We start from the raw sequence: 25,257 nt of genomic DNA, 5'->3' as shown, positions 1-25,257 counted from the left end.
TCCACCAAGCTAGCTGAAGTTATAACCAAACTTATATTTGTTCATTTGGACATGAGTAATATATGTACCCTACCCAGTGTAGTGGATAACTGACATACACCACTAAAACATGTCTCTAATCTCCATACTGGAACGTACTCATAATTGTAACACTTACTTTAAAAGGAAAACATTAACAAAGTACTTTGCCTCCAATAATAAATCAAATGATCAATAATCAAGCAATAGCATAATTATCTGGAGCTATGTTCAGATACTTGGACAATGCACAAGGGTGGGCTGAGGAATATCCTTTGAAATGAAATGGTGCCATATCAACCAACATATTCTTTTTCAAGTCAAAAGTTATTGGCCATGTCTTTATGTTTTAAAATTTAAATTTACACAACAAGTAAACAACATCACCACAATCACAAGTCCATCTCAGGATAGGGTGAGATGCTTGCAGGTCCTTCAGTGTCAACTCCCTTGCATAGGTATCACTCACGGTCAGGCCAGGAAAAAACATAGAATGACTTGGGTAGTCAACAGAGATTTCCTTGTCATAAGCCATGAATCCCTTGCTCCAATGGTCCCAAGAAGTCATTTTGTACCATGTCATGGCCATCCACCAAATTTTTGGGGTTTGTCAAGTAGTCTAACTCATAGAGTGTATCCATGTCATCATACGACCTTTCATCAACATCTGGTCTTTCATATTTTTCTATCTCGGCAAACTTGATCATACCATTACTATATGCAACATTCCAAACCGGTCACACAGACATATTCATGTTGTCCTTGTTGCCACACATCACCTTAGGAATTGAGATTGTGCCACACGCATTTTTTAGAACACCTTGCAGAACATAATCCCCGTCCAGAGATCAACCCATCCAAGCTTCTCCAAAGCGAATCACGTTAGAAGCTAGAAACAAGGTCATTCGTGCTCTAACATGGAGCGATAGCTCCACCTGTGGCACTTTACAGCTCTAAACCCACATCTTGGAGGATGAGATATGGAGGGTAAAACCCAAAGGACTGTGAATAGCATAGCATGGCCAGGACGAAAAGGCCATCATCATCGTAGGGCAGGAGGTCAAGACACAATGATGACACGAGGCTAGCCTTGTAGACGAAGTGCTCGTGCTGCCCTCTAAGGATGGACAGGAAGAAGATGGAGAGGACGAGGAAGTCCTTCTCCATGAAGACGATTTTAGGCCTGCCACAACTATCTTCCTTGAGGCCAGGGCAGTGGATGCACAGGTAGGAGCCTAGGTAGTGATGCAGACAGTAACTTAGACAATGTGGCCACACTTGAGAAGGACTCCATGGTGGCGGTATTCCTTACGTCGGCAAGGTACACCAGTAGCTCGAGGAACACCAGGCGGAGGAAGGGGACACTGCTTCACGATGCGGGTGCGAAGGGACCTGCATGAAATGGATAATATCTTGCAGATGTCCTCTTTGCTGCCGAAATCGCACATCATGCTTGGGAGACAGTGATCAGTGGTTGGAATAATTAGGGTTCATATAAGATTTGGGAAGTGGGGGTTGCGTCCTATGGGTCTCTTGTGAGTGTTGAGGGAGGCTGGTTGGGGACGGTTGGAAATAAAATCTTGATAGAAAGAAATAAGTAATAGCCATACATTTCCATGGTATGCCATGTACCGATAACACTCTAGCCGAGCAAGTAGAAAAAATTAAGCTTACTGGTAGATTTTAGCATACCAAGGAAAACAAACAAACAAGTATCAGTTCTCAGTAGCCAAAAAAGGGTGGCATCCAAGATCTAAAAGCAAGCGAGTACCATGTATTAGAAAAAACAACATCAATTTTATCTCTGTTTTCATACAGAAGGTGGGATCATTGGGAACAGTGCGGCACACTAAAGTGTCGAATACGCAACAATAGGTACATGACTAATATTAGAATTGAGCTACAAAGAAATATAGTTTTATAGACACTCAAAGCACATGCTGAAGAAAATCTAGGGCCAGTGGCAAGCCAAAGCAAGCATAATATGTCGAACATGAGCTCCTATCAAGGTCATCCTTTGTATGGTCTCCATCACCACCTTCCTCGTCAAGGGCCTCTGCTTGACTCATCCTATAGGTGCCCTTCTAAATAAGATCCCTTCTCTTCTAGTGAATTCCCCAGTAATTTTCTCCCATTTCAATTTTTGGCCCCATGATGGTGCCAAGCCGTCGACCAAAGGTTTCGTCGGGGATCTCTCTGGATCGTTGCCCCACCCCTAGCCCTTAATCTCCAGAAAATTTATGCCCATCAATCCATTATACCTCCAATGACACAAAAAAATCCTTTTTTTGGAGATCTCATACTTCACTATTGGTCTCCAAGAAACTGAACAAACCTCCTTTGGAACCGGTGCATGCTCTTTCTTCTTCCATGGATAGGCAGCGATTCTCTTCACTTGAGTTGGAGATTGAGCAATACCACATCTACTACTCTGGCTGGAGGGGAGTCTCTGTCAAATTCTTGTGCACGTAGTGGCAACCATCCATCTCAACCTCCTATCTTGGAGGCCAAATTTGCTGTCTTCGGATGCATATCCTTGGCAAGAAGGTCTTTGGTCTCACTTTAGCTTCTTTTAGGAGGCCATAACCTGCTTAAGGGGCATATTCCTCTCCGGTGCATGTTGTTCTAAAGGATCCACGGTGTTGATGAGATATTTATCCTCTCTGTCCAGAATTTGCTAGATGAAGTTGTATTCATCCTCCTTTAGGTTGTCGGCCATCATCTTCATCACCCGCATTCGGCTACGGGTCCAACTCAATGGTGATTTTTGGTGGCGAGGATTTGAGGTGGAGCAGGATTGGTCGACACTCCCAATGTTTGCTAAACATGTGGCCCTCCATGTGCCCTCTCCCTGCGTGGTTGAGTGGCATGTGTTATCTCGGGCATTGTAATAATTTGTTCCTTAGGGTATGTATTCACTTCTTTTAATCAATGGCAAGTCTTTTATTTCACCGGTTAGTAAAAGGGAAATCCAGTTAAGAGACTACAAAATTCACATCATCACATGATGACATCGAATGCACTAGAATGGAGGACACCATCAAAATGACAAGGAAAATAGTCATAAATTCATCAAGATGAATCAAGCTCATATGCCAATGTAATAATACTAAAAGATGTATCTACAAGTAACGAAAAGGCGAGTTAAAGTTTCCAATGTGTTATGGAAACATATGGATCTTACAACTTTCCAGAAAATATGGAAATTTGAGTGTTCTACGTACCAAATAAAAAGGTATGCACTTATAGTTGCTAGTCTTCCATTCCATTTATGTGGACAACACAAACAACCATGATTTTCTTACCGAATGGAACATACGCACGCCATTCAACCATCTATGTGCAGATCTACTTAATTTACATTTTTTGCAAAAAAGGGCAAGATAGTCATCACACTCGAGCCATAGGCATAAGCACATGGAAAGTTGGAAAAAGCAACCCAGTGGGACACAATGGACCATGTATGGAGGGCTCTTTTTGCAATTGTGTTGACTTCTTCCTTGTTTGCTTGCTTTCAAAAAATAACAATAATTAATGGTTTTTTGGTCCATTCAACAAGGCTGGAACAAATAATCTTAAGGGCAAAACCAACACTCACTAACCATTATTGTTATGTTGCATGCAGGTTTTTGGAGGAGTTCTTTTCTTTGCAAGGGTGCCCATTTGATCTAATCAGTTGATCACTTTGCTTCTATTGTGATCGATCTGTTGCCACTTTTCTCCCAATCAAATGACATGGCAGCAAAATCAATTCTTGTGGAAGCTGAATTAGCTGCAATGGCAGAAGAATCCTCGACTTCTAAATACATTGTGCATTCCTATAGACACAAAAAAATACTTTGCATTCTAGTGGTTAACATGTACCCCCCCTTCGGTAGGGTGTCATTTCGAGTCCCATCAAACATGCACTTATCTTATATATCCTATAAACGCACTTTTGAAACAAGTAACCATATCCTTGTGTTGTAATATATATTGTCCACAAAATCCTTATATGCAAAGATCTTGGTGTTCTAGTGCTTATAAAGCCCATTGCTAACAAACTCGCTTTGCGGATTCAAGTCTCATGGAACACGCAACCTTTTAATTTTTTTCCTTCACGCAAACAAAGGGAAACCTATGTGCTGATCGATTTGAGCCGAAGCAATTGCATAAGTCAGTTGCAACGTCGACATTGTTGCATAAAGACCTATGTAGAAAAATTGTATGTTTACAAGATATTAAAGATAATCTCACGTGGTAGCCACGTGATCAGTTTTCCGTCCGGAATTAGTTTTGGCCTTATTTGATAAAATTAATCATTTTATGGCCCAAATGTGATCACTTTCCATGTTGTTAGTCTCTATTGTGCAATCAATTTGAGTTAATGGAATAAGGGCGCATTTTACTCAAATGAAAAGTAAACTACGCCAGAAAATCACCAAGATGAATCAAGCTCATATGCCTCTTATCATAATACTAAAAGGCGTTTTTAGAAATAACTAAAAGGTAAGTGAAAATTCCAAGGTATTAGGGAAACATATACAACTTTGCACTTTCAAGACAACGTATGGCGAATGGAGTGTTCTGCCAAATAAAAGGTATGCACTCATAGTTGCCAGACTTCCATTTCATTTATATGGAGGAACACAAACAACCATAATTTTCTTGCCAAATGCAAGTACACACGTTATTCATGAATCTATGTCTAGATTTGTTTCTATTTTATTTCATGAACACAGAAAATAGGCAAGATATTTATCACAATTGGGATTCTTATTCATACACACATGTGAGGTTGGAAACAACAAACTTAGTGGGACATGATGGGCTATGTATGGAGTTCAAGCTCGCTCGGCCGAATTGACTGTGTCATAGCAAATAGGTGTTGTGATGTATGCCACAATGAGCATTGCTCAAATCAAGCCACTGATAAGTGGCATGCATGAGAGCCGCATGTCTATTCATTAAGGTGGAACTTTATAACAAGCGATAGCTAAGAATGTACCACCCGTATAGCGCTAGAGAGGTAGAGAGATGGAGAAGTGGGGTTTTGCTATTTTGTGTAGTGGAACAAAATGAACCATCACATCCATGAGAGAATACCAAGAGTTCTTATGGATATATATATATATATTTTTTCTCCTATGGCATTTTTCTCAATGCTTCATAATTTCTTCATGTTTAATTTTCTAAGCTATTATACCAAACATTGAGAATGGTGCACACAAAACACCTAGAATGTAAGATATACTTTCTAAGCCATGTTGGAGATTTTATTCGAACCATGCAAGAGAGTTGCATATGATTTCACTAAGAAAGAAGATTATACAAATCCAAAGAAGGAACAAACCATACAACATTCCAGAGAGGCATGACACTTGAAACAAACATAAGAACCTAACCGGCCTTAAGATAGGCAATCCAAGAGTTGATGTTGTGCAACCAAGAGATGACTGAAACCAACATACAAGTAAAATTACAACACAATGCAAGATAGCAATAACTGTCCACCGCTAAGGCGTGGACACCAATCCACTATAACCCAAACAATGTGACTACCATAGCAACGACAATGACAGTGATTGAAGCACATGTAATAGATGGACAAAACCACCATTAGCCTTGAGATGCCACCACTTGTGTGATCATAGACACCATGTCACCAAGCTATGAATCTAGTAGCCTGATGTTGTCAAAACGATAATCATCCATGTCGTAGAAGGAGGACCGAGGTGTGGACATGTACAAACCCAAGGGGAGAAAGGTATGGGAAAGAACAAAAGATGAAGCTATCCAAGATCGGAATCAAAGATAAACACAACCGACATGGTGGGAAATAAGTTTGGATTGCATCCTCAATCTGTCCGAGCCAAAGAAGGAGGGGGTTGAACTACCACAAAATCCCACACCACGGGTATACCGACGACCAACCAACGAAAAGCCAACACTATCACGGCTCGTGGTCAACTAGGAGAGCCATACGCCAATTGAAGATGAGATGTGGTGAGGTGGGACCGCTAGATCTTACGGAGGCACTTTCGATATAGTTAAGGACGACCGATAGGATAGAGAGGCATGCCAAGAGGAATGACAAGAGTGGGACGGGGATGTACATGGACAATCGAAGGAGCTGATGCCGCACCACAACATTACTACAGTCCACCCCTTATCGTGTGTTTGGTAGGCTTTGCGAGGCTCATGCAGGCTTTGGGGAGCCAAATTAACCCATTTGGATGCCTGCTTTTACTATTTCGCCTACATGGCATGACAATTAGAGCACCATTCGGCCTGTGTCTAGAGGAACAGCCCAATCAACTACTTCCAATGAGCTAGGCCCGAGCGATGTGAGTGACCACACATGGTTGCAAGCGGCTGCTCGTGTGGGGCCCGCGAGAGACACCACATTATTTCCCGATGTGGAACCATAAATCCCCTCACACATTTCTCAATGCTCAGGATCCCCTATCTTCATTCTCTCCAGCGGCAGTGACCATCGTAGGAGGCAAGATCTGGATGGCAAGCACCAGTGGCACACATCGGCTTCATCACTGATTCTCTCTCTCCCATATGCCTTCGTCAATGGAGGTATGCCCTCTCTCCACACCTTCGCATGGATCAATTAAGGCATCGTTTATCCATCGATTAAAATTCACACGTCGATTAAATGGAAAGTGGTATGTTGTGGCATTGATTAAACTAGGGGAGTTCATTTAAGGCTTGCTCAGTTAGTCTGTACAAGGGTATTGGGAAGGATTTTGATAAAAAGGGGGTTATGATAAATGAGAAAACCTTTATCTTAACTAGACATGGCGGGCCTAGAGGTACTTTGAATGGTGGTAACCTTGATGCTGGTACTCTTCGACCTACAACGACATTATAGAGGAGCCAGGCTCAAGAAACCTGGCCACTATCTCGACTGCTTTGGTATTGCCAATGTCCACCATCTCCTCCTCATTATCATCCTCTAGAACAATGGTGGTCGGTGCCACCACAATGGTAGACCTGTACTTGGACCATATAGCTCTCTGACCTTGATCTGCCAACTTATCCTCATCCATGGCCACAACAGTATGTCCACCTGCATAGTACCTTTGGCAGGGTCAGGCTTCATCATCTCTATCTCAGTATTCATTGCATGTGAGAGCACAACTTCTCCTTCCTTGATCATCTCGTCCATGGTGTTGAACCGAGAGTACACCTGCATATACTTCACAAACTTTAAGTGGGTACCACGCGATCACCCGAGTAGCAGTGTTGTCCATCGAAGGTTGGTGCGGAGGGGTTCATGGTGGTGGAACGATGGTGAGAAAGAGAGTGAGATGTGGAAGAGGAGATGGTAGAAGATGATACGTACCAAACATATCTACAATATTTGTATGATTCCTGCTATATTGTTATCAATTACATACACTTTGGCATACTTATTATTATTTTTTATTGGACTAACATATCCTATCATCCATACATCTTGTTCCATCTATTAGACAACCACATATTTCTTGAGCTTTTCATCCACGATCGACTCTTCATTGAATTTCTCCATGACATCATAGTTACATAGACCGGCTCTGTAGGCGATAGGCAAAATGAGGTTTTCAAGGACAATCAAAAAAAATTGTTGTGCCGATGGCCACCAAATTTCATTGGTGCCAGTCCATAATTTGCCTTGCTTCATGTTCTGTTCATTCATAAACCTAGCTTTCTTTCCGAACAGCTAATCCTAAACCTAAATCTTGTTCTACATTCTAGCGGAAAAGGCAAGACCCATGTTTCCTTTCACCTTATCCCAAAAACATTTGTGGGTACAACACATGCCCCATATTTTGCTTCATGGTGTGGGCAAGACATGTCTGATTTACTTGTGATGGTTGTATGGGCAAATGTGTCAGCAATTTACTTTTGAAGTTAGAACTATAACTTAATAGCTTTCAAATGGCAAACATGGAATTTCTCCCAAATTGGAACTCTTGCCAAAACAAAAAGTCTCGATTCCCTGCATAATATGATAAAACAAATAGATGATACAACATAGAATTCACATGATCAATGTGATAAAAGGAAAGAAATCATCCAATATAATGGTGCAAACTATCAAACACAAACGGTCAATGCAGCCTCATTAGGTCACCACGACAACACCTAGATTTTCATCATTGGATTTTTTTCTCGCCCGCTTAGCTCTCTTTCTTGCGCAATGGGCCAAAGAATGTGAAGTAGTGGTAACCCTCCCCCCAACAATAAACCACATTGTTCCACTTGCACCCATTGGAGCAGATGCCCACTTTGGATATAGATGTCATGGTCAACTAATCTAGCTCGGAGGAAACAACTTTGTCCATCTGTTCAATAACCTCATCTTTGTTTATCTGGCATACATGATCAGCACTTACTTGAATTTCTCCAGAGTGCCTCAGTTGCACAAGCCAGCTCTCCACCTAATGGGCAAGATGTAGTTTTCAAAGGCACCCTCGGGAAATTACTTTGTTACAAACTTCATCATGTGTGCGTGAGATCAAGTATAAATGTTGAAAGTATAAACTAGATAAATTGCAAGAAACTAACCAATTAAGTGCAAAAAGTGTAAATGCCATTAACCTACAAGAACCTAATCAGTGAAGTGCTAAAATTGTAAACCACTAAAATGCAACAACTACATAAATGCTAAAAGTGTAAACCTCATAAAATTGCAAGAACTAACCAGATAAAAGCTTAATTTGTAAAGTATGTTAAACTCAAAGAACTAACCAAAAAAATGCTAAAAGTATAAGAGATGCTAAACTACAAGAAGCTAAGCAAATAATGTTAAAATGTAAACCATGCTAGACTACAAAAAACTAATCATAGCAAATACACAAAAGCTAGGGGCAATGCATAACAATGAAGAGGAGCACATAGGTCTACTAGGGTTCCACTGAGGGTCATAGAGCTAGATCAAAACCTGATATGATCACTCATCACCTCGATCTGCTCGATTTAAAAACAGCTGAATCCCTTACGCAGGGAAGCGTGGATACAACCCAAATACAAAGTAATAAAGTAGAAGACATATGCTAACCTTTGTATTGGTGGCATCAAGCTCAGATCATAAATCCCATGCTGACATGCTCAAGCCACATAGTGTGTCTATGCAATGGGGTTTGAGTTGTTGCTCTCGATAATAACCATACCTCTATATTTGTTCATGACATCATGGCCAGCATGCATAGGGCTTGATTGTGTGAGATTTCGCGATGGTAATTCTGTGTGGTGCTTCAAGTGTTTAATAGTATGAATATCCTTGAAGGACTCCTCTGGATCCTCGTGGATTGAATCAGGGATTGCGGGCAGAGGACAACTGATCATGGGGTTTGCTAGGGTAGGGTTTGAGATTATGTCAGAGCGACAAATGGTAGTGTCTAGCAGGCTAGGATCCGAGATTGTGACAAAGCGATGAGTGGTGGGGTCTAGTAGGCTAGGTTTTGTAATAGAGGCAAAGTGACAAGTGGTACTCCAATAGGCTAGGGTTTGGGATTGGAGCGGGATGGGGCAGGGAAATGTGGAACTAGCTTTCTTAATTTGTTGATTTTATCATTTCTATTTTTGTTTCCCCATTTCCCTTACTAACAGCATACCACTTGGTCGTGTGAAAATGCATTAGTGTGGAAACAATTCCTTGAATATCTCCCATGTGTCTCTTTGGTAAGGCATGCTAAACATACATTGTGGTAGGAGCTATTTATTTGTGTCTGCATGTCCAACTGATGCATAACGACTTTGATTTTATATTTACTTTTGTCTTAGGTTTCTATTGCCACATGGTTTATAAGTGGAACAATAAGTTAAATCAATCTTATAAGTAGAGATACTTTGTTTAGGAGGTTTGCAAAATAACAAGTTCTCGTGCCAAACCTTAGATATTTTCGACCAGCGGTATGATTTTTCACTACTTGGTTATCATGAAAGCAAACTAGATAGACAGGGTCCACAAATTGGAGAAACCAGTTAACCATACCAAAATACTTGTGATAGAACTACACATAATGTTAAACTAACAATACTTAAATGGTAGGTAGCTAGTCATAGGAACACAAAATAGCCCAATGAATAAAATGGCAATAACAGAGTCTTGTAGAGGATGGACAACAAAAGCTACGGCCACCGTAAAGGATCTCCATCTCCATGTTTGCATTTTAGGGGAAGCTTGATTTGGCTTTTGACATGATGAGGATGGCGCTTAAGAGCAAAATGTCTTTGTCAAAAGCTCCACACTATCCTCCTAAAGTACCTTCCATTGATGCATCAGGGACACATGAGATAAATGAGCATCAGAGGGTCCAAAATCAATTTATGGTCATCGTGTTTCTTATGCATCACAACACCAGAATACACCAAATATAAGAATCCCATTAACTCATTCATAACCAAAATCGCATTGATTGGTCAGGATATATCTACTGATCAATTATAAGGTATTGAGTTCAATTGAGAGTTTAGCCACAAAAGTCCACAACTGATTGTCGGGTACTCTGGAAAAAAGGCTAAAGGACGAGTTCACATTCACGTCTCTAGGTCACATACAATATTTTTAGTTGCTTAGCTGACTGAATTGAATGTTGCACAAATCCTTTTTTAGTTTGTTTGGATGTAGTACTATCCTCTATAACCTGACACTGAACATCCTCTCATGCATGTCTTTGTTGATCAATTAGAACACCCAAATATTTCAAAGGTTGAGAACCACACATGCGGGTAAATTTTGACAACAATAAATGCTTGTCCATTTAATTCTTACCCATACAGTATCACAACTATCAGGATTTAATGCTAGACTTAGCAACCACATGTTAACAAAATGCAATTTGCACAATAAACATCGCACATGCAAGGTGGACTCTAGATCAGAAAACCAAGGGTGCAATAGCAAACTAAGGGGTGCATGTGGCTTTAGTAATTTACTTACAACCATCAACCCAACTAGAAGTTGTAACCAAATTTATATTTGTTCATTAGGACATGAGTAATATGTGAACCCTACCCAGTGTAGTGGATAACAGAGATACACCACTAAACATGTTTCTCATCTCCATACTGAAACATACTCATAATCATAACACTACTTCATTCACAAGAAAAACATTAATAAAGTACTTTGACTACAAGAAGAAATCAAATGATCAACATGCAAGCATTAGCATAATTACCTGGAACTATGTTCAGATACTTGGACAATGCACAAGGGCGGGCTGAGGTATATCCTTTGAAAGAAAATGGTGCCATATCAACCAACATCTTCTTTTCAGGTCAATTGTGATCAGCCATGTCTTTATGCTTCAAAATTTTGATTTACACAACAAGTAAACAATATTATCACAATCACAGGTCAAGTGCAAGACAGGTGAGATGCTAGTGGGTCCTTTAATGTCAACACTCTTGCATAGGTGTCACTCGGAGTCAAGTCAGGCAACAACATAGAATGACTTGGGTAGTCAACCGAGATTTTCTTGTCATAAGCTATGAATCCCTTGATTCATTGGTCGCAAGAAGTCGTTCCATATCCATGTCATCATACGACCTTTAATCAATATCTGGTCTTTCTTATATTTTTATCTCGGCAAACTTGATCATGCCATTACTGTATGCAAACATTCTAAACTGGACAGAAATACAATTTTGTGTTGTTCATGTTGCCAGGCATCACCTTAGGAAATGCGATGAAGCGCGCCACACACATTTTGGTGAGCATTTTGTAGAATAGAATCCCCATCCAAAGATCAACCCATTCGAGCTTCTCCAAAGTGAATCACCTTGGAAGCTAGAAACTAGGTCATCCACGCTCTAACATGGAACGACAGCTCCACCTACGGCACTTTACACCTCCAAACCCAAGTCCTGGGGGAGATCAAACCCCAAGGGATCGGTGAATACCACAGCGCAGCCAGGATTAAATGGACGTTGTTATCATAGGGAAAGAGGCCGAGATCCGAGGATGTGAGTATGCGCTGGTGGGGACCTGGGAGCAGGCACAACGATGGCATGGGGTTGGCCTTGTAGATGAAGTACCCATGTCGCCCTCTGAGGATGGGTAGGAAGAGGATGGAGACAACAAGCAAATCCTTCTCAGAGCAGATGACGTTGGGCCTGCCACAACCGTCTTCCATGAGGCAAGGGCAGTGGACACACAGATAGAAGGCTGGTTGGTGATGCAAACGGTGACCTGGACAATGTGGCCATCACTCAAGAAGGCCTCCGCAGTGGTGGAATTCCTCACGTCGGCGAGGTACGCTAGTGGCTCAGGGAAGACCCAAGCGCGGGAGGGGACGCGGCGGCACGATGAGGGTGTATTAGGGACCCACATAACATGGAGAAGATCTTTCTCATGTCCTCTTGCTGCCAAAATCAAACATCATGCTCGGGCGGCCACAATCGGCGGTGGGACTGATCGGGGTTCAGATCGGATTTGGGAAGTGGGAGTTGTAACCTGTGGGTTTCTTGACAGTGCTAAGGAAGGCAGGGGATAGCTGGAATTAAATTTACGTAGAAGGAAACAGGAAACAGCCATACTTTTCCAAGGTATGTCATGTATCAATAACACTCTGGCCAAGCATGCAGAACAAAACTATGCATGCTTCTGAATTTTAGTATACCAAGGAAAACAACATAGATAGGTATCAGTTCTCAGTAGCCAGAAAAGGGTGGCGCCAAGATCCAAAAGCAAGCGAGTACCATGTATTAGCAAAACCAACATTAGTTTTATCTTTGTTTGCGTACAGAAGGTGGGATCTTTGGGAAAGGTGTAGCAAACTTAAGTGTCAAATACGCACAAATAGGTACATGATCAATATTAGAATTTGAGCTAGAAAGAAATATAGTTTCTAGACACTCAAAGCACATGCTGAAGAAAATCTAGAGCCAGTGGCATGCCAAAGCAAGCATAATATGATGAACACGAGCTCCTATCATGGCCATCCTTAGTATGGTCTCCATCACTGCCTTCCTCGCCAAAGTACTCTACTCGATTTGTCCCAAAGGTGCCCCTCTAAATATCCTCCCTTCTCTTCTTCTGATTTCCCAAGTCATTTTCTCCCATTTCAATTTTTGGCCCCGCGATGGTGACAAGCATTCATCCAAAGGTTGCATCGGGATCTCTCTGGATCATTGCCCCTTCCCTATCCCATAATCTCCTGCAAATTTATACCCGTCATACCTTCGATGACACAAAAATCCTTTTCTGGAGATCTCCTGCTTCACTATTGGTCTCCAACAATAGTGAATTTGACACTCAAAACTGAACCAACCTCCTTTGGAATCAGTGCATGCTCTTTCTTGTTCCATGGATAGGTAGCGGTTCTCTTCACTTGAGTTGGAGATTTATCATACCACATGTACTTCTCTGGCTGGAGCGGAGTCTTTGTCGAATTCATGTGCATGTAGTGGCAACCATCCCTCTCAACCTCCTATCTTGGAGGCAAAATTTGTTCTCTTGGGATGTAGATCCTTGGAAAGAAGGTCTTCAGTGTCGCTATAGATTCTTTGAGGAGGACACCATCTGCTTAAGGGGCATATTCCTCTCTGGTGCATGCTGTTCTAAAGGATACTTGATGTTGGTGAGATATTGATCCTCTATGTCCAAAGGATACTAGACAAAGTCGTCTTCATCCACCTTTAGGACGCCGACCATCATCTTCATCACCGGCAATTAGTTGTGGGTCCTGCTCGATGGTGATTTTTGGCGGTGACGCTTGCAGGTGCAGCACGGTCGGTCGACTCCCCCAGCATTTGCTAGACGTGTGGTCCTCCACGTGCTCTCTCCCTACGTGGTTGTGTGGCATGTGTTATCTGGGGCATTGTAATAATTTGTTCCACGGAGTTTGTATTCAGTTGTCTTAATCAATGTCAGGCCTTTTATTTCATCGGTTAGTAAAATGCAAATCCACTTAAGAGATTGCAAAATTCACATCATCACATGATGACATTGAATGCACTAGAATGGAGGACACCATCAAAATGAGAAAGAAATTAGTCATAAATTCATCAAGATGAATCAAGCTCATATGCCCAATGTCATAACACTAAAAGATGAGACTAGAAATAACCAAAAGGTAAAAGTTTCCAGTGTGTTATGGAAACATATGAATCTCCAATTTTTCAATAAAAGTATGGAAATTTGAGTGTTCTGCCAAATAAAAAGGTATGCACTTGTAGTTCCTAGCCTTCAATTCCATTTATGTGTACAACACAAACAACCATGATTTTCTTGCCGAGTGGAAACTACGCCGGCCATTCCACCATCTATGTCTAGATCTATTTAATTTATAACTTTTGCAAAAAGGCAAGATAGTCATCACACTCGAGCCACATGCATAAGCACATGGAAAGTTGGAAACCACAACCCAGTGAGACATGGGGACACTCAAATTTTTGGAGGGTTATTTTTGCCATAGAGTTTACTTCTTCCTTGTTTGCTTGGTTTCAAAAAATAACAATAAATAATGGCTTTTTGGTCCATTCAACCAGGCTTGAACCAATAATCTTAAGGTTAGAACAAACATTCATTAACCATTATTGTTATGTTGCACGCCGGTTTTTAGAGGAGTTTTTTTGCAAGGGTGCCTTTTTATTTAATCGGCCGATCACTTTTCTAATGTTGCTCTCAATATGTTGCCACTTTGCTCCTATTGGAGATCATATCCAATCAGCTCCCATGGCAGAAAATTGCCTCCTGTGGAAGCTCAATCGGTTGCCATGGTAACAGAATCCTCGAATTCTATATACAGTGTGTAACCATGTAGAAACAAAATACTTTGCATTCTAGAGGTCAACATGCACCCTCCCCCCCCCCATTCAATAGGGTGTGGTTTCGAGGGCCATCAAACATGCCCTCATCTTATATATTTTACAAATGCACTTTTGTAACAATCAAGATATTTACTTGTGATGGTTGTATGGGCAAATATGTTAGCATATTACTTGTGATGGTTGATCTACAATTCAATAGCTTTCAAACAACAAATGCAATTTCTTCCAAATTGGAACATAACAACCAGTCTTGGTTCCCTACATAATATGCTAAAGCCCGATAGATGATACAACATAGACTTCACATGATTAATGTTATAAAAAGAAAGAAATCATCCCAGCTAATGGTGCAAACTAGCAAACACAAATGTTCAATACAACCTCATTATGTCATCATCACAACACCTAGATTTTCATCATTGGATTTTTTTCTCGCCTAACCTAGCTCGCTTTCTTGCGGAATGGGTCAAAGAATGTGTTGTAGTGGTAACCCTCTCCCCAACCATAAACCACATTGTTCCACTTGCACCGATTGGAGCATATGCCCACTTTAGAGCTAGATTTCATGCTCAACTGATCTAGCTCAGGGGAAACAACTTGGCGGCATCAAAGTTAAGGTTCCACAACCGACATGGCTACAAATGTGTGGCCTCACCTTGTTTTCTCTACCTCTCTCCTCCACACCCCTCCCATGTTTCTCCTCCTCCCCAGATCCCTCTCTTTTCATTAGATTCGGCAGCCCCGCCAGATGGTGAGGCGAGACAGGAGTGTCCCCACTCTTGTCCTGTAGTTCAAAAAAAACCTCAACTTGAAAGAACATCTGCCAATAGGGTATTTTGTCAACAAAATTAACCCCTTTCCATTTTGATGCTTCTATAACCATTTCCAAAAAAATCCTTATTCAACAATGGCAAGTTAAGATCAACCACTTGATTTGGGCACACAGTGACTAACGCCAAATTAACTAGGTGATTTTTTGTCCCTTAACCCCGTTACCTCATGTCTACATAATAAAGTCTACTCCTTTTTCGAAACATTTGGAGGGCTATAAGAGAGAAGCCTGTAGAAAGAGTGTTGTATTGGTACTTAAATTAGATTTGATAATAACTAATCTTCCATATATAGCGAACAAATTCTCTTGCCAGCCCTTAAATATTTTAGACCAATAGCACGCCTTTTCAATACTTGGTATTGATGAAAGCACACTAGACAAACACGGTCCCCAAATTGGAGAAACCAGTTAACCATACAAACATACTCGATAGAACTACATATAATGTTAAGCTAATAATACTGAAATGGTAGGTAGCTAGTCACAGGAACACAAACTAGCCTAGTGAATAAGATCGCAATAACAAAGTCTTGCAGAGGACGGGCAATAAAATCTAGGGCCACTACAAAAGATCTCCATGTTTGCATTTTAGGTTCTTGAGTTGGCTTTCCAGATGATGAGGATGGCGCTCGAGAGAAAAATGTCTTTGTCACAAGCTCCTCACTATCCTCCTATAGTACCTTCCATTATTGCATCAGGGACACATGAGATAAATGAGCATCAGAGGGTCCAAAATAAATTTATGGTCATTGTGTTTCTTATGCATCACAACAACAAAGTATACCAAATATAAGAATCCCATTAAATCATTCATAAGCAAAACAGCATGAAGTGTGTTGGGGATATAACTATTGGTATGACCCACCTAGGAGGGGTCGGGTTATACTTGCAAATATTCTTGAAGCCCTAGACCTAGGATATAGATGGTGGTTTAGTTAAGGGCCCAAGGCCCAGAAGCGACTTAAGGCCCGTAGTGATAAACCTCCATGTATGTGTGACTTATATTGTAAGGCAAGAATAGTTAAGAGACCGAGCCGGACACTGTTTATGAGCCAGCCGGGACTCTGCAAAGCCGCTGGGCGTCGACCTACGTATATAAAGGGACGACCGGACGGCAGTTCAGGGCAAGAAACATCAACTCGATAGCTAGGTCAAGCGATTCTCTCCCTGGTTATCGAGACATAAGCAATCCAACTCAAAACTGGATCCTAGGCTTTGACCTTCACCGTAAGGGGCCGAACTAGTATAAACCTAATGTCCTTTGTCCCGATTAACCCCTTTAAGCTTCCTAGTTGCGATGGCTCCACGACTAAGTCCTTTCGCTAGGACATCTGCCATGACAATTCCACGACAGCTCGCGCCCATCGTGGGGCCAGCGCACGGTGGATTTGAGTTTTGAAGGGCAGCTTTGAAAGACTCACGGGATACGCTATGGGCCGGATGAACAAGAGTCGTCGCGGCAAGCTCTACATCGACGATGCAGGCTGGGGCCCCGACGCTGACTCAATTGAGTACGGGTACCGGGTCCCCTTCGGTGGAATTCACGTCTTCATCGGCAAGATCGGCGAGCCGGACATCTGCACCGACCTCGTCGAGACGGCTCAGCGTGCGAGACCCGCCCGGGCTCTGCCTGCCGTGAAGCGTGCCTTTGTGGGATGTATCCATGAAGGGCTCTCTGAGGGATCTGCGTTTGGTGGTGAAACGGCCATCTACTCTGATGGCGGGTCATCCACAGGTGACACGGATTCATTATATCAACTGCAAGATGGCAGGCTTGGGGGCTGTTCCGGTGGCAGTAGTATTCCAGACTGCTTCGAGCCGCCGAGCAGGGTTGGGATCTTCATGGCCGGCATACAACATATCCAAGACTCCAAAACTGCGGCAACCATGACCTCCGGATTAGCAGCGGCCGGGACAGGAGGCCCTGTCCGCCCGCCGGCTTAGGTGTTGATGGATCTCACGGATAAGGTGACCACTCTGTTAACCGCCATGGTCAACCCAAGGGATCAAGCTCGACATGATGCGGAAGTGGCACAGTTAAAATTAGATATGGTGCAGGCTAAGGAAGATCTAGCAGCGGAATACGTTAGGATAACTGCAGAGCGGGCGGCTTTGGACGTTCAGGCTCAGCGGATTCAGGTACAGACTTACCGGCTCATGCAAGATCAGAACGCGTCTAAGGAGGTCATGAGGAGAAGACATCAGAAGACTTAGTCTCGACTCCCTCCGGTTTGTGATCCTCGAAACCTCTTTCACACGCCTGGTGCAGGGCCGAGTAACCCGCCATGGCTCTCCCCGTGTACTGAGGCAGACCGGGTTGCGACACCCGGGGTCGAGGCACCGGTTCAGCCACAGGTGATGGGGCCTCCCCGCGTGAACACGGCTCCACCTCAGTATGTACCAACCCCTCCGGGTCACTATTCTAACCCGTTGGAAAACATGATAGCGGCGGCGGCACGGCTGGCGGCTCTCCCAATTCATGGCGACTCTCCGGCGATGGTTGAAACCTGCCGGGTCAGAGAACTTCTTCAGACGGCCTTAGCACAACAGGAGGCATACTCATACAGCCGGGACAGCATCCATTCGACCCCTCGTCCAAGCCAAAGCCCGAGTTATAGTAGGCACATGGATTCATCGGCTGTTTCAAGAACCGTCCGTCGTTGTAACCAGCCAAGTGGTCATGACCCGGCACGCCACAGGTCCTTTAACTTGGTAGATCAGGACAGAATACGTCAAGAGGCTGAGCGGGCAGCGGCTCAGCAGGCAGCTGAGCAGGCGGCTCAGCTGACAGCTTATCAGCCGTATCCGGTTTATCCTACGACTTCTATCGAGGAAGGTGTAGCCACCATGACCGGAGGTGTCCCCTGTCTAGTGTCGGCTCTACGTAACAAGCGCTTGCCCAAGGATTTTAAGGGACCTAGGAAGGTACTGAACTACACAGCCGACTTACAGCCCGAGGCATGGATTGAAAGCTACGAGATGGCTATGGAGTTATTGGAGGTAAGTGATGCTACGATGGCCAAGTACTTTACCATGATGTCAGATGGGACCGCCCGCACTTGGTTGAAAGGCCTGCCACCTAATTCAATCAGTTCATGGACGGAGCTAAAAGCCCGGTTCATCCAGAATTTCAAGGATACATGCAAGCAGCCCATGTCAATTGTGGATTTGATGAATTTCAAGCAAGAGGAGGGCGAGTCTACAACCCATTGGGTGCGCCAGGTTAAAGCCATAATACATTCATCTAATAAGATGGATGTCGGCTCTGCAGTTTTAATGTTGGATAAAAAATGCCATTTTTTTGCCTCTGAAACAAAATCTGGGGCAGCTCAAGCGCGATTGTAATGATATGGGCACGCTGATGGCAGCTCCAGTCAAGTACGCCGACTCTAATAGTACCAAGTGTCGGTTCAATATCCGGCGTATCTCATAGTAGGGGTCCTAAGCTAGGCGTCTTGGAGCGATGGTAACATGGACACGAATTTTACCAAGGTTCGGGCCCTCTTGATGGAGGTAAAACCCTATGTCCTGCTTTTGATTGTATTCATATGGGGTATAGTACAGAGTACATGTATCTACCATGAGATGATAGTAATGAATATGAGATTGTCTATTGACTAGCCTGGCCTCGGTTTATATAAGATACCGGAGGACTGGGGTTTAGGAGAGTCCTTGTCTTGGGCGCCAAGTCTTATGGAGTCTTCCTTGTATGCGGCAGGGGTTATCTGAACTGGCCCGTGAGTATATGGCCATGGGGGTCCTCGGCCCAATCCAACTGATCGGGAGACGACGTGGTGAGTACCCCCTAGTCCAGGACACCGTCAATAACCCCCTGAACCGGTCTTCAAGTGGGGACGCTCCTTGATTCTTCTGAACTGTTCTTCATCTTCGGTCGTCGGTCTTGAAAACTGGTTCAACAAATCTTCTCATCTTCAATCTTGAGGATCGCCGAAGTGCATCCGAAGAGCTTATACGTCAGGTATCCGAGGAGCCCCTTTAAGTTTTTGTCCTTTATCAATGCCTTGTTATTTTTATGCCACACCTCGGGTTTGGAGTTGTTCCCGGGCGGCAGTCTCCTCTTGCGTCCGAGCTCCAACGCCGGACTGCATTCGAGGTATCCTTTGCAGCCGAGCACCAACGCCGGACCGCTTTCGAGCTCCAATCCCAGAATGTATCTAAGCTCCACTGCCGGAATGTATCCGAGCTCCACCGCCAGGCTGTATCTGAGCAGTATTGCTACAGCCGAGCTCCAACGCTGAACTGCATCTGAGCTCCAACGCCAGACTATGTCCGAGCTCCAACGCCGGACTATATCCAAGGTGTCATAGATCACCTTGGTTCAAAAAAGTTGAAGGAGTTTAGCCGAGCTTAATGCCGGAAATGCCCTCTATGGAGCCAGTCCAAGCTTTATGCCGGACTGCTTCCGGGGTGTCTATTGTAGTCGAGCACCAACGTCGGACTGTATCCGAGGTGGTGCACCACCTGGGCCATGGGCTGATTTTTATGAATTTAATTCCGAATTATGCAATGTAATCTCTGCCGAGATGTATAGCCAGTAGCCCTCAAGGTGCGTGTTGGCCTAATATTCGGGATGTACCAGAAGGAAAAATTAAACCGCTGACCCTAGTAGCCCCTGAGACTCAAGTCGATTCATAAAATCAGCCTGAGGATCAATTCCCAGCTCGGCATCATACTTAGGAATAGAAACACGGTGTGCAAAGTCCTTGAGACTCAGGTTGGGTGCGGTCGACCAACCTGAGGATAATAATCTCTTCAAAAACTATATTGCCCTTTAAATTTTCTGCATTGGATTGTCAATGCAGTAGCCCCCAAGACACTGGTCAGGTGGCAACACCAGATTAGGGGATCGATGTGCCCTTTTAATATTTGTAAATAATAAGACCGAAGCCTAGTAGCCCCCGAGCCTTAATGCGGGCACGGGAGGCCGAATTAAGGATCGATATCCATAGTAAAATCACAAATTATGTGTAATGACTCTATGTATCCAAGTACTTTACGTCATTAATGCTTGGATCCACATTGTACAAAACTTTGTTGACCGACCATTGGCTTCAACCTCCATGGCCAGCAGTCGAGGAGTGTTTGTCCTACTTTATAAAGCCTTTATGAGGGCAAAGATTTACGGCAAACAAGGCAATCCGGCCATACGGTTTTATAAACAAAGGTACGTAGAGAGACATGTTATATTATTGTTTAACATAAGAAACATCATCCAAAGAAAATAGTCCCGCTATCGGTTCCTTTCTTTGGGTTGTCATGCTAAGCATGATCATGAAACCGCAACTCCGATCAATGTGGTAGGAAAATACTGAGGATTTAGTTCGGGAAAATCTTCCAAACTCTGTGGTCTAAATGAACCCAAATTTTCACCTCCATTCAGATCGTTGATAATCTAAAAGTGGCCCATCATCGGCTTCTACCCCCTTGTAGATGCTACGCAGGGTGTTTCCGCAATAACAAAACAACCCTTAGCCAATGTCTCGGTGCCCGAAGGCGGTTGTGTTAGCGGAAACGAGGCAATCAGATATGCGGCCTTTATAACTTTCACTTAGTCATAGGAGCTTAAAGTTGGGAGGCCAGCAAGTAGCCCCCTGGTTAGTGTTCGGCGATAGCCGAGGTCAAGCCATAAACACTTCGGCCAATGTTATGAATGGCCCATCATTTAATACAGTCATCGGACCGCTGACCAATTTATGCTTATTGTGACAGTCAGCTTTCGGCTTTCTCCACTTTCGTGCTTAACCATGCGAGCTAGAAGCACAATCGCAGTGGTTCTCCCTTTGCACACCTAGCCGAACAAAGCGGAACATAGGAGGCAAGCGCAGGAGTCGGGCAACCCAACTATTGACCGAAGACACAATTCAAAACGGATGCATATATAGCAATATCCGAGATTTTTTGCCGAATCTCTAAAGGTGTCCGGCATTGCACTACGAGACTTATGGGGAAAACACACAAATAGCTGGAAAGTGCCATAGGATTGGAAAACCAAAAAACATTAGGAAAAATTCGACGTTCGAACTAGATCAATTGTTCGGTGCCAATCAGAAAATTGGTCTTAGAAAAAAGAATTGTGCTTCTGTCGTGCTTTAACATGACACATCCTATCTCAAGACTTCAAGCGGGTCAGCCTACGGCTTCAACCTCCTATCCCAAAGGCGGAGTGCTTCTCGTTAGGCTAGTTTAGCAAACTTTAGCGGCTATTGACCACACACTCGCGTCGAAAAAAGGAGTGATAGAAAAAAGATTTTGCAATGACTAAGAAGAAGAACACTTATTATAAAATAGCTCACATGAATTTAGGAGCCCCCGAGTGACTTGGGTAAAAGAGTTTTATGTATAATGATTGTATGTACCTAAGTACTTATATCATATATGTGTTCACCCGAACTTTAAACGTGTCTTAACCAACCATCGGCTTCTCCTTCTTCGGTCAAGGGCCGAAAAGTGTTATGTACTTCACCTGTCGAGAATATCGACGGTGTTTCCGATAACCAGGCAATCAGGCCATAGGGCTGTAACAGACAACGCGCGCTCAGGGAACTTATGCTATATTACTGACGAAGTGTAAGAAGCATCTCCGAAGAAAATAGTACCCCCACCGATACCTTTCTTCGGTTGCTCATTGCTACTATGAGACTTGTGCAATAGATTTTTTGTACTCATGAGTTCCGTTGTGTGTCGACAATTATTGAAAATAGTGAGAGCGCTAGCTTTCGGCTTCACCCAGTCTAAGGTCCGGCTCGGGTGACCCGATCATGACAATCGCAGAGGTGCTCCCTTTACTCCCTAGCCGAACAATCGGGAACGTAGGGGTAGACACAGGAGCAGGGCAACCTAGCTTGCAAATCACTTAGGTCAATATGGTGCATATTGTGGCATAATACACAAACAAGGAACGAAGCTATACAAGTACAATCATATGCAAGAGGAAAAGCTCTAGCAAGGGAGCCCCCAAGTAAACAGGGTATTTGAATTTGTGTGTCACAAACAAAGTTTGGACAAGGAAGTTTTTCACAAACAACTTTTTGCCAAAAAAGTATAATGCTTAGTCGAACCGAATAAAATTTAAAACTGAAAGTTTTTTAGCATGAAAGTGACTTAGCTGGTTAATGTGCTCGGTGTTGATGACAGATTCGGCCGTGTGGCGGCACGAAGACGCCCATTGATTTGTGATAGATCCGACAAGGTTCACAGTCCTCAGCATGGCCGAGGTCCCAGCCACCAAGCCCGAGGTGTCCGAGCAAGGAGTTCGGCACTCTGGAGTAGGTTAATGAAAAGGTACTGAAGCCCCCAATCTAGCCAAGGTGATGGGCGGGTCAGCGGATAGACGCCGGAGCCCCCATATCGGTCGACGCGTCGAAACAGGTCGGTGTGGCAGACGTCGGTTGATGAAGATAGCGCGCCAAGGTGACAAAGCAACTTGTCGATAGAGGTTGAGCGACGATGTCGGCATGCCGAAGTGACCCCGTGACGCATCCGAAGTCGATTACCTGCACACATAAGATAGTGCAAGCCAAAAGTGATAAAATATATATATTCTACTTAACTGACTTAAGTGAAGTAAATAGTTAAAGGAATATGGCTTGGGCGCCGAGGCGCCCGAACAAAGAGTTCGGTTTGACGAAGTGGTGACGCTACATGGCGGACATGGCATAGTCAAGGTTGGTCATCTATATGCGTAAAGTAGCACAAGCCAGATAATAATAAAATAAATAGAAATTCTTGACAGAATTTACTTATGCGGAATAAATTATTAAAAGAGATTTGGAATGGCGCGAGGCCAATGTCGACAGGGCGTCGCGTGACGAGGTGCCGAGTTCACAGGGTTGCCCGTGTTACGGATATGACGTATGCCGGACAGTGGTGGCTAATCGGATCGCCCTGAAACGACGACCGCAATGTAGACCGAAGTGCAAAACCTGTAGCACGAAGAGTCGCTAACCAATAGAAAATAAACTTTGAAATAATATTAATATGCACATCGCGAATAACTTAGAACGATTGCACCTGGTGATTTACCGACGACGTCCATGCTGATGGCAGATGAGATGATTATGGACGATGGAAGTCCTAGCCAGAGTGCCTGAAGACTGCATCAGGCCGACCAATATACGGAACGGCCGATCTGATTTATTCTACGTGTAGCAGACCCATGTCCTAGGTGATCCGGGCAGACCGCGTCCACGAAAAGTTGTAATGGCAATTGATAGGGAGCAACCAAAAATCAAACATCAAATTTTGTCATCACGTAATGGCAAAAGCTAAGATGCCCTATTCATTGATTTCATAGACGTGATGTACTTAGACAAATAGTAGTACTATTTAAGGAATTGATTTACTTCCCTGGTGGATCACGTGAAGAAGAACACATCACCTCGGTTGATTCCACGCAAACCTGACAAAGTGTGTACGGCCTCTTGGCTGTCCCGAGGAAGGCACGCGGAACCAAAAGGTAGTAGCGGCCGCTGATCCCAGTTTTTTCTTTTATAGCAGGTCCATGAGTCTCGACGTAGAGCACACGCATCAGCTTGATTGAACCGATCTTGCCGTAGAGCTCGGGCGCCGAACATCCTGCCACCGCCGCATTAAGCGTGTGCCGCCATCTAGCACCAGTATAACCATGCATACCTTCTGCCAAAAAAAAATATCTGCACAATGGCGGATCCTTGGAATTGTTGATCGGTCGCACAAATTTTTCCGCGAGCTTGATCTGCAGTCAAAGCAAAGATACTTTTGCAAAAAAATTGATGCACGCAAAACAGAATAAAGTGGAAATATAACACCTGATCATCCCATCAATCCGTGACGACCGCCCAGCAGGCTCTCAATGAAAGCACCAATATCGGTTCAATATCCGGCGTATCTCGTAGTAGGGGTCCTAAGCTAGGCGTCTTGGAGCGACGGTAACATGGACACGGATTTTACCCAGGTTTGTGCCCTCTTGATGGAGGTAAAACCTTGCGTCCTGCTTTTGATTGTATTCATATGGGGTATAGTACAGAGTACATGTATCTACCACGAGATGATAGTAATGAATATGAGATTGTCTATTGACTAGCCTGGCCTCAGTTTATATAAGGCACCGGAGGCCTAGGGTTTAGGAGAGTCTTTGTCTTGGGCGCCAAGTCTTGTGGAGTCTTCCTTGTATGCGACAGGGGTTGTCCGAACTGGCCCATGAGTATACGGCTATGGGGGTCCTCGGCCCAATCCAACTGATCGGGAGACGACGTGATGAGTACCCCCTAGTCCAGGACACCGTCACTAAGGATCCCGAGTCTGACAATGACAAGACAGGGAAGGGAAAAAAGAACGGCAACGGCAAGGGATCTCAGCACAACCCGGCAAATCAAGGAGGTAATAAACATAAGGCTGGCGGTAGTTTGGATTTTGTGGCTAACACTAGTGCGCAGGGTAACAACCAACAACGCAAGGGGAGACCACCTCCCCGATCAGGCGGGTTAGGCCCCACACTTCAGCAGTTATTAAACGAGCCCTGTCCAAGGCATGACACTCAGCAGAACCGGCTACCCATCTATGTAAGGATTGTACGATCATGAAGGCCTTCAAGAATTCCAACATGTTTGATGATAACAATGGGCAGGGCCGTAGCTCAGGCGGCGGCGGTT

At 43.8% G+C, this 25,257-nt stretch overlaps 2 pseudogenes; both read right to left on the bottom strand.

Annotated features, from left to right (window-relative positions):
• Positions 1-217: 217 nt before the first annotated feature.
• Positions 218-1,466, bottom strand: LOC123090277 (uncharacterized; annotated as a pseudogene).
• An 8,781-nt stretch (positions 1,467-10,247) lies between these two features.
• Positions 10,248-12,334, bottom strand: LOC123090276 (uncharacterized; annotated as a pseudogene).
• Positions 12,335-25,257: the final 12,923 nt, after the last annotated feature.

Source organism: Triticum aestivum, chromosome 4B (genome assembly GCF_018294505.1).
Source record: "Triticum aestivum cultivar Chinese Spring chromosome 4B, IWGSC CS RefSeq v2.1, whole genome shotgun sequence".
Taxonomy (NCBI): Eukaryota; Viridiplantae; Streptophyta; class Magnoliopsida; order Poales; family Poaceae; genus Triticum; species Triticum aestivum.
Note: the sequence above shows the minus strand (reverse complement) of the source record. Positions and strands in the feature narration are given on the sequence as shown.